This window comes from Oncorhynchus gorbuscha, unplaced genomic scaffold (genome assembly GCF_021184085.1).
Source record: "Oncorhynchus gorbuscha isolate QuinsamMale2020 ecotype Even-year unplaced genomic scaffold, OgorEven_v1.0 Un_scaffold_4235, whole genome shotgun sequence".
NCBI lineage: Eukaryota > Metazoa > Chordata > Actinopteri > Salmoniformes > Salmonidae > Oncorhynchus > Oncorhynchus gorbuscha.
This window is the reverse complement of record NW_025748301.1, coordinates 15,660-30,375: the sequence shown is the minus strand read 5'-3', so window position 1 is coordinate 30,375 and position 14,716 is coordinate 15,660. Positions and strand designations below refer to the sequence as shown.

General features: G+C 40.9%; 2 pseudogenes; one reads left to right on the top strand and one right to left on the bottom strand.

The window, feature by feature from the left end:
• Positions 1-4,346: 4,346 nt before the first annotated feature.
• Positions 4,347-12,014, bottom strand: LOC124028468 (annotated as a pseudogene).
• A 163-nt stretch (positions 12,015-12,177) lies between these two features.
• LOC124028469 lies at positions 12,178-14,716 on the top strand (annotated as a pseudogene).

The window sequence follows — 14,716 nt, the reverse complement described above, 5'->3', positions numbered from 1 at the left end:
CATTCAGAGGGTGAACGTGCAAGACAAAAGGCTTAAGTGCCTTTGAACGGGGTATGGTAGTAGGTGCCAGGCGCACCGGTTTGTGTCAAGAACTGCAACACTGCTGCATTTTTTCCTCACTCAACAGTTTCCTGTGTGTATCAAGAAGGACATCCAGCCAACTTGACAACTGTGGGAAGTTTTGGAGTCAACATGGGCCAGCATCCCTGTGGAACACTTTGACACCTTGTAGAGTCCATGCCCAGACGAACTGAGGCTGTTCTGAGGGAAAAGGGGCTGCGCAACTCATTATTAGGAAGGTGTTATTCATATTTTGTACCATCAGTGTATATTTGACATTTGTATCTTGAAGCATAATTGAGAAATAATGAATTTAAGTTGGAACATGTGACATTTTGGCATTAACCAAGCCTTCTTTAAGACTCCATAATGTTTAAACTGCACTACAAAGGAAGAATTGGTGTCAAAGCTTTACTGCCTGCTCTGTAATATAAGTGGTACTTTAATAAAAATTTACACATATGAATATTGAAAAATATAAACATGAATATATAATAATTTTGGGGTCGAATGCCAGTTGTGAGAATTACCCAAAAGGAGTGCTGTGATTGGCTTCTATATCAATTTCTTTGTATAAAATGGGCCATAACTTAAATAACTTTACTTGTAGTAATAATTATCTGATCCTTTTGCAGGGATATCTTTCATTATCTAATGATAACAAAATGCTTACGATGCTCTTATATATGAGGGGGACTTTGTGTGTCATGACATGGACTGAATTTAAGCCAGGTTCAAAACAAATGGGCACTATAAAAGGTCCAACTTCAGTGTGTTCAAGACAAATGGGAACAAAAAAAAATGTTTTCCAACTGGGACAAAAAAAGATTTTTGATTGGTCATCTAACTTCGCATCTTTCTAGAGCTCCGACTTTCCGAACTGAAGATCACTGACGTCATGTGACGTCGTTCTACACCAAAACATTTCCAGTTGTCTTGAAAGCACAATAGCAGGTTAGCGTTTTTCGATTGAATTGTGTTCTGGAGGCAGCTCTGCAGAGTGGTAACTAGCTGGCAAAGCCACAAAGTCATACACATGTGTGTTTTAATCAATTTTGACTTTGCATATTGTCCATCTAGCGGAAATAGCTCAGTTCTGCCTCATCCCAATAAACGTCAACCTGCGAATTAAGACCAGCGATAGCTAATCTGTTTCACTGATAACCTCTTGTATTAATGACTACAGGGACATGAACAATGATGAACCCCGTCAACAACTTCAGTGTATTCCATATAAATTACAGCTAATAAGGAGCTAATAAACATGTTATGTGATGGCCATAATACCATTATTTTGTCAAGGTTTTGTAACTACACAATATAAATGTTCCTTGTGCGTTTAAATGGTATTTCTTTGATATCTTGTTAATAGCCATGTTGTGTAATAAATCAAACTTTGTTTCAGTATCAATTGGCAGGCTGGTTGTTTATCAACAAAATCGACGCGTGTGCAACGTTTATTGGAAAAGTCATGCATTTGCACAACGAGCACTTGTCTCAAATACATCGTTACAGTTGTTGGTTAGCTAGCAAGCATTTGTTTTGTACATATTGACATGAAATCAGTCAAAACACCTGAAAACAAGACACATATAAAGAACAAGATAACACTAGCTGAAACGAGACACACACGATTCCCTTCATTGCAGCTTCTTGCGATTGGGTGGATTCGATTATGCTGAGCCAAGGGCACCGGTCTATGGCCGGTGACGTGAACGGGCATAACGGTGATGGAAGAGTTCCTTTCTCAAATGGAATAGTAATCTGCGCTGCTCGGTCCTGGTGAATCGTCCAGAAACATACGCCACTTTTCCAGAAAATGTGTTTTATTGGGAAGGCAGATACATATTTTTTTTATTAAAAGCGAACACCTTCGCATGTTAAATCGCACCACGTTCTTAATTACGCCGTTTATTTGAGCCGACTTCAAAGTGAGTTATGACTGGAGCATCTGGCTCATGCTCGGGATTCTAAAAAACCAATACAATCAATTTTTACATTATGCAAAACACGCCTACCCGTGCCAGGTGTACCGAATCTCCTCATTGTTACTGGCTGGCTGTTCAGAATCATAACGCAGATTCCCGGTCACATCGATGCACGCTCATCATTTTCGTTACAACAGCCAACCCGTTTAAAAAACAGCACTTACACATGCAGTTTCAATGCAAATATATAATCAAAACATCAAGTAATCATTGTTTTTAAGAAGACAGCTACTGACTTATTGGCTAGTAGGATGATTATGCTGTGCTAGTATGTGGCGAGATATTAGATAACTCAACCATTTAATTAGACATCTGTCAATGGGTGCGGCTAGAGACGTTTGCTTAACACTAAGGTTATTAAGGTTAGTGACTAACAGTAGCCCATGTAGCTAACGTTAGTTACTAAAGCAGCACATACTTTGTCGAGTTCAGTCAACGCTGGCTAGCAAGTGCCTGTGATGCCAACTAAATAGCTGACTGAACAACTAGCTAGCTAGCACGATAGCTAAAGCTAGCTACAGCGGTCGAACTTTAGAAGTTATAAAGTTATACCCAACCGAGACTAGTTAGCCAGCAAACGTGTAGGAAAACAGCTGGCCAAATGAATAACTAGGTACCTAACACAGTAGCTAACCGTATATGCAACTTTACTAGATACCCAAATAAACAACCTGCATGAACCGAACCAAAAACAAATCCTGGCAGACTTGAGTCCAAACCTTACCTCGTCTAATGTCGCGTCGGAGGGGCTGACAGCTACAACGTGCAAAAACAATCCCATTTTAAGACCCACACCTAAAATCTCGTTCATTCCTCCGACCGGACTCGTGTAAAAACATAAGCGTAGACGTGTGTTGTTCACTTCACTAATCTTAGCGAAATGTCAAACTAGTTTACGGCTCTACCTGACGCACTGAAAGACCACGCATGCGCTACAGCGTAATTTGATATTTCAAGGAGGCACATTGGGCGAATTCGATTAACCTGGCCCGGGGTACGCCGAGCGTAGAACTTGAATACTATAATGGTTTGAACCTTCTTGTGACGGTCCAAAGATCAGCCATGTTGGTTAGGGAGTTATTCAACCATAGTTTGGTTTACCAGTGCTGTGATAAGATGCCAGCAGCATACCACCCTGCATACCACTGCTGGCTTGCTTCTGAAGTTTAGCAGGGTTGTCCCTGGATGGGAGACCAGATGCTGCTGTAAGTGGTGTTGGAGGGCCAGTAGGAGGCACTCTTGTCTAAAAATGCCCAGTGCAGTGATTGGGTACACTGCCCTGTGTAGGGTGCATTCATCCCCCTCCTCTCCTCTCCTCTCCCCTGTAACTATTCTCCAGGTCGTTGCTGTAAATTAGAACGTGTTCTCAGTCAATTTACCTGGTAAAAATAACGGGGGTAAAAAGACTGTAAAACAATGAATGTAAAGAATTTATCTGCACTGTATGCGTGTTAGTTTTAGGGGAATGATTCCATAAATGTAGCTAATTAACTGCCAATATGCCAACATTCCATTTAAATAATGCAGTCAATCCACAGCCATACTCTGGCTCAAATCAGTTGATAGGACTTAGATAGATTGTAAATGCAACAATTACTAATATTGCATCATATAATAGCACTCACAGCTTTCCAAGAAAACAAAACCAGACATTTATGGTCTTTATACATATATTTGAGGCGAAAGCGGGAGGGAGCAGCAGCCTTCTCAAATGAACAGTAAAAGTTGATTGCATTTGTTTTGAAACTGTCAGCCAGGTGCCCCGTTCAAAGCCCATGGCAAAGTCAGCTCAGAACAAAAGTGATGTAATTAAACACATGGAGCAATGGGTAGGATTCTGTGGTTTCACATGCAAAGGTGATTGCTTTTTGCTAAAAACACGTTATCTGCCTTCCCAATGAAAACTAATTTGAAAAATGCAAACAGAGTATTTTATGGAAAAGAGATGTACGTTTCTGGACCATGCTGCCTTGTCGACTACATGATAGAGCAGCACAGATTACTGTTGGATTTGGAAGGGTGCTCTTCCCTCACCACTTTTGCCCATTAATGTCAATGGCCATAAACCAGTGCCCCGCAGCTCAGCATCATCAAATCCGCTCATTGGTTCCTTCGAAATGGGGACTCTAGCTCGGGCTGGGTGTGGCGTGTTCGGTCACAGCTTTTGTTCCATGTGCGCAACGTGATGGGTGTTTGGTTGCATTGATCTCCACCACTCACTTTGCAGGCTGACCTATGGCTTACCTCAGCCAATAATATTTGACAGCAAGGACAGGCATTAATGAAAAAGAACAGAGGTTTAATATTCAATTCTTTATAGTAATAAACACAACAAAGTTGTAAAAACAAGGATTACCTAAGTGATTGTTAAAGGTAGTGTTTAATATTTCTGTAATCACCATTATCTTCATAAAAACATACCAAGCAGTCACCATGCATCTTAAGTGTTTATCCTTCTGTAAAATGAGATTATCATACAATTCAAGTCTAAAATCACAGTTGACATGTTGATATGACACCGTCTGAAATCTGCATACATAAGCATGATCTTCACCTCACCACTATCACCATCATCATTTTTCTGGAAAAATATATAACTTATGCATCGCATCGACTCATACCAACAGTGTTAAAAACATCAACATCACCAGTCTCTTTCCTGAGGTTCCCTGAAAGGTATTCCCAGATGGGTGAAGACATCCTTCTCAGTGAGCGTGGGTAGTGGTGTCCCCCCATACACCTTCAAACTTCCTTGTCTCAACACGTCGCTGTTCAATGAGTGCTCTGATAGGCTCATGCGTTTTGTCTTGGCCAATGCCCTCATAGAGCGGTTAAAATGTGCCGAGCCGGTGAAGTACATGAGGGAGCAGGCGAACTCGCCGTAGGGCACCACGATGACGTCGAGGCGGCGGTGGAGCCGGGCCAGGTCCTGGCAGACGACACACACCCATGTACTTCTTCTGCTCGCCACTCTCCTCATGGCTGACTAGGTCGTCCGTCAGAAGCCTGAGTAAAAATGTTTTTAAAAAAGAACAAGAACCGGGTCGCATTCATTAGGGCACACCATAGCAAAATGTTTTGAACAGAAAACACAAACGATCATGCCTAGTGAATTATGATCCATCTCTCAGCTTATCCCACTATTAAATACTTTAAATGAAAAAATAAACGATTAATAATATCATGTTGAAAGAAGATGAATTGTCAATACAAGAGAGAAACTATTAAATGTAGCTATAATTGGTTGGGAATTCACCGACAGTTAATAAATCAAATGCCCTGTATTTGACGTGTCCTCCTACCGCTCTGGTGGAGGCTCTGTAACACTTTGCTAAAGACACCCCGGTGGGACTTCCCGTCAGGGTGAGAGATGAGGACGCCAACATCTCCACATGTGTCCTTCCCCCGGCGGTACGAACCACAGGCCATGGCCAACAGGCCAGGGTCCAGGAACTGAGCTGCCTCCTTCACCTATACAGTAGAAAGGACAGGGATATGTTACAGTTTGTCATGGAATAACAGGGCTGCCTCCTTCACATATAGATACTGTACATGTACAACAGGAGAGGAACAAAGTAACAGTTTGCGATATCCAATAATTGTTTTGATTTAGTAGCCCTTTACACTCGTACCTGTACCCATATACGTGTTAAAAATGGCAGATTTGGGCACTAATAAGCGGTTAAATTGGGACGTAGTAACTGTGCAGTAACTATACATGACGTCAGAGCTCAGGCTCTGCGCTTCACAGCGCTGTATGGGTTTGGACTGACAGCCGTTCTGAACTCGAGCACCGCGCGGGTTAAGTTGCCCCCCATCTCTCCCAGAACTTGCGCAACATTTGCACATGTTTTTTGTTCTCTTAGTGAGGGAAATACTTTAAGTTAAGAGGACTCTATGTACTATGAAAGATGAGACGTTGAGGATTATTATAATAAATACCACTTTGATGTCACACAAGCAAGCCAAACACCTGTGAGTCCAAATGTGCACTTCACATCCCCATATCATAAAACTCATGGCATGTACAGTGTCAGCGTTTATGATCACTAGATGACATGGCGTCATACCCTGAGTTGTTCTGAACAGAATGAGCCCATGCTTGTTTATTCTGAAGATAATTTGCCACCTGAATGCACTCATGACTCCTTTCTATGCGCACCAAAATGACAATCTGTTTCTCTGAATGAGCTGGTGAAAGCCTAACACTGTAAGATTGTATATATTAACTTAGCTAGTCATGTTGGCAATAGAACAAGCTTTCAAATCAGGCCCACCTACACCCAGTGATTTATAAGACTTTTGGGATTGTGTAAACAGCAACAGTAATTGTGTGATGGCGGGAATGCAAGGTTGTGTTTTAAACTAAACAACTACAAGTTTACTTGCTCTAGTTTCTCAATGTTACAGCTAGAGAGGTATATAAGAAAAGTACCTTATAGTTGAAGACGTTTTCATAAAAGTGCATTGAAATTGCACAGATACAGGAACTGTGCACACTTTGGATAGGTGTGTGGCAACTTGGAGACACCAGTTCGTCCTCTCACTCAAACCCTTGTAATTTTTTTGTCTTACGTTGCACTTACCCTAACGTTTTCCAGGGATAGTGTTATCATGTTACAGAATGTATCCAGAGTATTTTCAGATTTCGTTATCAACAACTGAAAAGTACAGTAAATGTAAAATGCACATAAAATCAACAGTGTAATGTTTGGATTCAGTCTTGTGAACTGTTGTGTGCTCACCTTTGGTCTAATCATTTCCCCATGATCTCCAAACTGTTCCCATTCAATTGCTACCATGGTTATGCATATGCTTTTCATATTTCTTATGTAAGAATCATTTCAATTTAGCCCAATCCAAATAGGCCAATTCCCACAAGTGTAAAGGGTTAATGACTGAATTATTCCAGTCTGGGCCATGTTTGTGCTTATTTACGATATTGTAGTCGTATTCTCTTTAAATATTCATTGTATGGCAAAAAAATAAAAATAAGGCTTAATTAGTTCATTTAGACTACATTTTCAACATGTTGATACAACCTAACTGATAAAACGGCACAGTTTTGATTCGTAAAGCTCAATTAGAGTATAATCTTGCACATCATGATATATCATCATCAATGTCAAATATCACAACATTCAATTTAATCATATAAAATCGCCCAACTCTAGACCACACTGAATTAGCTTGTTTCACATACAGTGAAACATGTTACCGTTTGGGATACAATACATGGTGGGGGCTCTCTCACCTATCGAACAGAACAGGGACATTTTGTTTGTTTGAAATACAGTCAATTATGCGGTGGGGGTAGCCTGGGCGCCCAAATTGAATCGTTGTTTCACTATTGTTTTTCTGATACACTATTGTGTTTCACTATTGTCTCAGTTAAAAAACAACTATGAAAAAGAGCAATTCAGCTTGGATCCCAGACCAGTGGTGGGGAGGACCACTTTGCATACAATGTATTTATCATGAATGGTTATGGGTTCCAGACCATGTTTCAAAGTTTTCCCCAGTAATGTTCTCTCAGGGGCCTTCATTATAACATATTACAGAACGTTTGGTTTGTTTCTCGTTCATATTTGGACTCAAAATAACATGTTGTACACGTGTTGAATCTTCAAGACAAGTCCTCAAGTTGTATTTATATTACCTACTTGAAATTAGAAAAGTAAATGGTGTATTTTCATAAAGCCTTGCCGGTCAACAGGGAAGCATTTGCCGTATTCAAGCAGGCCAGATACATTTTGACGACACTACCTATTATTTTGACAAGCCACAAGTCAAAAGGACACATGCTATAGTCATCTTTCTAATCTGCACTTTGTATCTGGCAGCCACAAAAGCAACAGGGAAATCCAAGTAATACTATATGAAAACAACTGGCTTTGTACCCGGTGCTCCCAGTGACCAGGGCCGCGTTTCATTCCAGGATTACGTTCCTCCCCTTCACAGATCTGATAGGACTGGAATGGTGAAAGCAATAAGGCGAAATCACAGAGCTAGATAGAGGACTCATCTTTGTATCTGTGCCATTATACATGCAACAATCCCCATTTTAAAGTAGTCCATTTTCTTCTTCTTAATTGGCTGATTGCGCCCAACTCATAGGACTCCCCACGCAGTTGACTAATTTAAAGCGGTGAAAGCCCTCAATGGCAATGTCCATGCTAAAACAGGTTATATCCATGATGAGTCCTCTACCTTTATGGGCGTAATCTAGATGAGTTTTTGCTTTACACCCACCCAGTTATCTCAGATCCATGAAAGGGAGAGAACGGAGGCAGAGGGGGAGGAAACACCTTTCTGGAATGAAACACAGCCCTGGTATCTGCTGACATATGATGCGCCAAGTTTCTAAGAGTGAGTTTCCCCCCTTTGGGATGCGGCCGGCAGGACTCTGACAGAGAGTGGGATGTCTGCTTTCTCCATCACACACAGACCAGGCTAGAAGGACTGGACTGACAGTCTGCTTAGGGGCCTTGGCAAACTTAAAACATCTGAACTTGGCTTTGAGGTCCCGTAGCATTTCACTTTACAAGATCTCTTGTTCGCAAGGGGGTTAGAGTACTGGACTGGAGACACTTTTCTAAAGAAACTCTCTTAACCCCACTAGATGAAGTGGGAAGAAGAGGCCTGTTTAGTCTATAACTAATATAATGTTAGAATGTTACATTTTAACATTGATTGACCTTTAATGTGGGTGCTTGAAACAATAAGAGGGAGATGTATTACCGTTTTTTCAATGGCGGCTGCCTCTTCTCTGGGCATCCGGTCCAGAAAGTCGTCGTAGTGTTTGAGTCCAATTATTTGGTTGTGGTTCAGATTGGCCTTGGTGCGGATGTCCTCCAAAGTGCGGAACCCCTAAGATGGTAAATATATATTTTTTCATCTCATGTCAAATCAATTTGTATCACACTATCAAACACTACAATTAACTGCACACTCCACAATACAAAAATAACAAATCTTACACAGTCATGTGTTGCATGCAAAATCAGAGAGCAAGAAAGAGGGACACACACAGACAAGAGAGACTGACTGTGTGACAACCAAGATAAATACATCTAACCTGTGTGTACCAAAGCTGGGCAGTTTTGGCCCCTGCCCCCCAGATATTGGTGAACATCTCCAGTACTGGCACTGCCTCTCCCAAGTGATCTATCTTACGGAGGTGCCCACTCTCCATGATCTCCATGACCTTGTCAGCCATCTTCTTGCCAATGCCCTGGATCTTACAGGCCTCCTGAAATTTGAGGCATGGTTTAGTCAATTACAAGGAGTTAGAAGGCCCACTGCAGCCATTTTAATACTAATATCAAATCTTTCTGGATAAAAATGATGTACCTTAATGTAATAGTTTTCCATTCAAATGGTCAAAAATAACCAAAAATAGCTTTTAAGCAATTTTATCAAGGACTGTCACGGTGGTGAGGGAAAAACAGAAAACCAACTGTTATTGGCAGAGTGGTTTGGAACTCTGTTACTGGTCTACTAGCTAATTTACCAAGCTGAAACTCCCATTCTTTGGGGAAAAACCTGGGTGAAGAGAGGAGCTGTGCCAGCATATTTTATTTGTGTTACATTAATTGCTATCATTTTTGTATTTATATTTGCAAGAAATGGCAGTTATAGGTGTTATAAAAAAACACAAAATCTCTAAGTTAGAAACGGGGGCACTACCCTTCCTCCAGGCCTCCCCCCACCGGTACTCAGCAGCACAACGTTATTAAAAAAACCTTGTCAAACCATGCAGATTAGAAGGTCCTGTGTAGTTTGTGTTTTCAACAAATGAAGCAACTATCAGGAAAAAACATTGATCACATTGTCACACTTTAACTCCACTATACACGTCAAGTTGCTTTTCCATCAGCATCTCATCAATGTGATGTTTTACTTGCTACACAGAGCACGTTGTTTTGAGAGAGGAGAGGAGCAGAGGGGGAGTGTCTGTATTCTATTTTTTCTACTGTACTATACATATTAATTGATCATGCATAAGTACAATAGCTTTGGCCCAGTTTTTCACAGGTACTAATAGTTGAACTAAATGATCCTCTAATTTTACAAGTTGCTACATAGTCAATGTAGCTAGCTAGCTAGTAGTAGCAGCTTCGTGACTTCAGAAATCTATGTTAAATAACCATTGGTGTATAGCTGTGGCAATATGCAACAATAAGCAACTATTTCTCATTATTTAAATTCACAAGATAGAATGAACACGATTCTTGAGCTTGACGTAACACGCAGCTTTCATTGATTTAAAAGGAAGCATTTCCTCAATGACTTCATTAGCTGTTATACAATATGTTACAAAACAACAGACTTTTTTATGCACTGGGCCTTTTCTGGCCACCTGAAATTGAACCAGCAGCAATCAATTTATGCATCCATCAATACACGATTTATGCACCCACCTTGGGATGCAGTTGTGTAAACTAACCAAACACATTTCACAATGTTTGCAATAGTGTGAATAGAGAGACAGGAATGAATTATGATGACACAAATACAAAATGGCCGACCATAATCACAAACTATGCAGATATGGGACTAAATAACCTACCTTATAGGACGTGATAGGCTTGTGGTAGCTCTTGAGTGCGCTGACGGCTTTGGAGTAGCCCAGCGCTCTCCATCTGTCCCCCTGGTGCGTGTAGGCCTTGGCCAGCACCTCCAGTTTATCTGTGATGTGCTTGTTGTGGTTGTCAACCTTGGACTGGGAGGACTGGGCACACACCCACTTCCCTGAGAGGCTTCTGTTGGGGGTCTGAGGGGCAGTGGCAGTACTGGGGTCTCGGCCTGGGGTGCAGGCCACTGATCAGAGCCTCCAGATCGCTCTGGGAGACGCCATATTCCTCTTTAGTGTCTTGGACCTATGGATACATGAAGTAATGAAGTGTATGATTAGGGCCAGAAGAAGCTATCATGCAGTGACAGGGTTATGGTTAATGGTTATGTGGTCGCCCAACCTACAGTCTCTGTTGACTCATTTGGTTTTATTTCATCAGAGATCGGCTGCTTCATGTCCTGTGTGGCTGGAAGTGGGATACTGTTGAGTACGTCTTCTTTGACACCGTCCTTTGTAGTTTCCATGTCTTTGTCTGGGTTGAGTAGGCTGTAGTCTGCTGTATCCAGCAGTCTGCTCACTGATGCAGGTGCTGAGCCAGGTGCACTTCAACAGATAAACTCCAGAGGGCAGCCTGTCCACTTTGAGCAGCCTGAGAGCCCTGTCACAGTCCATACTGTCATCCACTACTACATGGGTGACTGTGGGACAGAGGGAACTCAGTTTGGCCTCCATTCTGGACAATCTGTTTCTGAAGATCTGACATCTGGCATTCCCAATGCCGGCTGGTAATATGTGTACGGTGACGCCTGAAAGCACTCCCTGAAATGAGATTGTGAAAAAGTAGTTTTACACACGGGGCTTGTTCAACATCGACTGCTGACTGATCTACAAATCTAGCGTCATAAAATCATTATTATTTGTAGATCTGTCAATCAGTCATAATGTGTCCAAAAAGCATTACGAATGTGATGCTCTCAAACACGGGCCACACCTGTAACAGGTACAGTTTCATCAGTCTTCCTCTTTGGTGGGGGGACATCCTTTCCTTCACGTGCCCCTGCTCTCTTCACTTTGGGGAAAGCTTTCATAATTCCGTAGGCAGACATTTCGCCAGGGAAAGGAAGCCCTGGAAAATATAGAAGAGAATGTGACAACTGACACCGGCTAGCTAGCTGGCTAACTTTAGCTGACTAGCTAAATTAGCTAGCAAGCGGACAACAACAACGGCATTTAACTGTTTTGAAAAGCTGGGATTTACTCACTCTACTGAAATATGTTACGTCATATATTTATTAAACTAATTTATATCATTGGTCGACAAACTCTTGAAAATACATATGTTTTACCCCTTTGGACGACCAAAACACAAACCAATGTTACAATGCAGATGGTTTAAAAATAATCTAACTTCCGGTTCGTTATAGACATATTTTTAGTTCTTGCACGACAAAGTAAAATATTTTTCAAGAAAATATTGTTAAAAAAGTATTTATTATTTATTGAGTAAATGTAAACATGTTTTTGACATATTATGGAGTTGAAAAATATGAAAACTTCATTATACGTTTCACGATGACCTCCGTTGCCGTGGCTACACGTGATGTTTCAGGAAGTGTCAGTTTTTTGCAATATGGCTGTGCAGAGCTGGTCAGATCTCCTAAAAACATCCACGAAAACCGCTCTAATACACGATGGTGAGTGAAACAGAGAGATATAGACAAGTTATCATCATTATTGTGTTTTGTATAACAATATTTACCCTTGCATTCATCTAGTAAGACTTCAGTGTCAATTATAAGCTCGCTAGCATTATCTGCTAACTAACACTAACGTTCACTTTGCCTAGCAAATCTGTTTAGCAAAGATGAAAGCTAGCTAGTTCACATTTAAGTGAATTTCTATTGGTGCTTTGCAAAACTCTTCCCAGGGAAAAGGAAGATACACTATCTCTTTACAGATGGGAAAGAAATGGCAGAAGAATATGACTTGACCACAGATGAGCTCATTGGTAAGCTTGTTTCAGATTAGACATCTTCTAAAAAGTATCCTGCATTAGCTACATTGCTTCCGGTGCATTATATTATTTCCACTCAGCTGATGTATTCTTACTTTGCAGTACGAAAGTGGCGTTCGAAAAGCACCTTGAAGGGACAGGGACCATGGGAGATAGAAGTTGGAGAGCCAGTCCCATCTACTGTAGCCTGTTTGGAATCAGATGTTATCAAAGAAAACTATTCAAACGTGAGTTGTATTATACAATATTTACATCTATTATGTTTCAGGCCATGATCTAAATTGACAATTGATTCTAGTTCAATATCACCAACAGCACTCATCCAAATGTGTCAACTAATACTTTTACGATCGTGGAATTCATTTCATTTTCATCATTTCACTATTCAACTAATCATAAATAAACAGTATGCATTTAACAGTACAATGCTTTGTTGTATTTCCTCAGCCTGTATTTATGCGCAAAGACACAAAGACCAGTTTCCTGTGGAGAGTCCGAACCTTCCGTACCCCAAAGAGGTCTACAACATTTCAGTGGAGCCTGATCAACGATGCTGCATCATACGAACAAATAACAAAAAGTAACATCCGAATAGCCTCTATTCCACTCTCATGCCCAAATGCTGTAATAGTTATGCATACAGTTGATATGTTTCCCCTCCTTAGAAATCTACTGATAAACTGGCCTATATCACTTCAGATATTGTTAACTACATGTGCCTGAAAAGCCACATTCAAAGTCTATATAATTTCTACAGTTGTAACATCTTCACAATGGAGAAGGCCTCCTATATTTTCCTTTATTTTCTTTTGTCGGTGTTAGTTCCAGTTCCTCATATGCAAGTGAGGCTGGCTCTCCTATAGGTGGCACTGTTGACAAAAATATTGATCTCTTGCCTTCAAGAAACCCTTTCTCACTGCGGTGTGTTGATCCTTTGCAGGTACTACAAGAAGTTTAATGTTCCTGATCTGGACCGAAGCCAGCTGCCATTGGATAGTTCCGCGCTCAACTTCACCCATGCCAATAACACGTTAATCGTCAGTGTAAGTACTCCTGACAACAACAACAACAACAACTAACAAACCAACTACAGTACTTCTCAAATCCCACCTTGGGTGATTTTACACTGCAAGTCTTATATCCAATATTCAGAGACTGATAGACTGATGGGCAAACTTGAGGCTAAACTATAAGTTGATACTGGAGACTAGATTGAAACTATATTTTTGTATTCGTCTCACTTGTATCAGAACATGCCTGTGAACTCAAGGGATCGAATCATTGAATTAGTTAGTAGGCTATCCTAACGTTTGTTCTAAGTATCTGATGAAGAGATCGACCGTTACTTTATGTGTATACCTATCATAATCGTTTTCTCTGTGCTATTCAATTTCTTATTCCTTGCGTTTGTTCAAATTGGCACCGTTCCCTATATAGCGTACTATTGAGCCCGACTCTGGTTGAAAGTAGTGCACTATATAGGGAATAAGGAGCCTCTGTTATCCCACTTCAGGCCAAACATTACACTACAGGGTGTACATGGAAGGGAAAGGTGTTTCTGTAGAGGTAATTACCTATTCTGTCTTTCCTTTCCAGTACAAGAAGCCTAAGGAGATATTAACCTTTGAGCACGAGCTACTCCGGGAGGTGAAGAAACTGAAGGGAACCAATGAAGAGGACATCGACTGCAAAACACAATGAAGTGCCAATCTGGAGGGGATGTCACTCAAACAAGTCGTTTTTGATTTGCACTGGTGATACAGTATCCTGTATGTTTTCTACTCTGATTTCTGGTTCTCAATGGGATTCCACTATTGGAAATAATTTGCGCAGTGCCTTTTCCATACTCTCCATTGTGTTTATTGCCGTCGAGGCGGGGGGGATGCGGAATTGAGACAGTGAATTACAAACATAGTTACTTGTTCAAACTTGTTCTGTCCAAAAAATATTTGAGAAATGTCACTGCTGTTCTGTAAAAAGTTCTGAATTGTTGTTGTCGAGATACGAACAATTATTGGGTTTAATATGTGATGTTGTCCTTTGAAGATGAATACAATTCCATAACATTGTTAACAA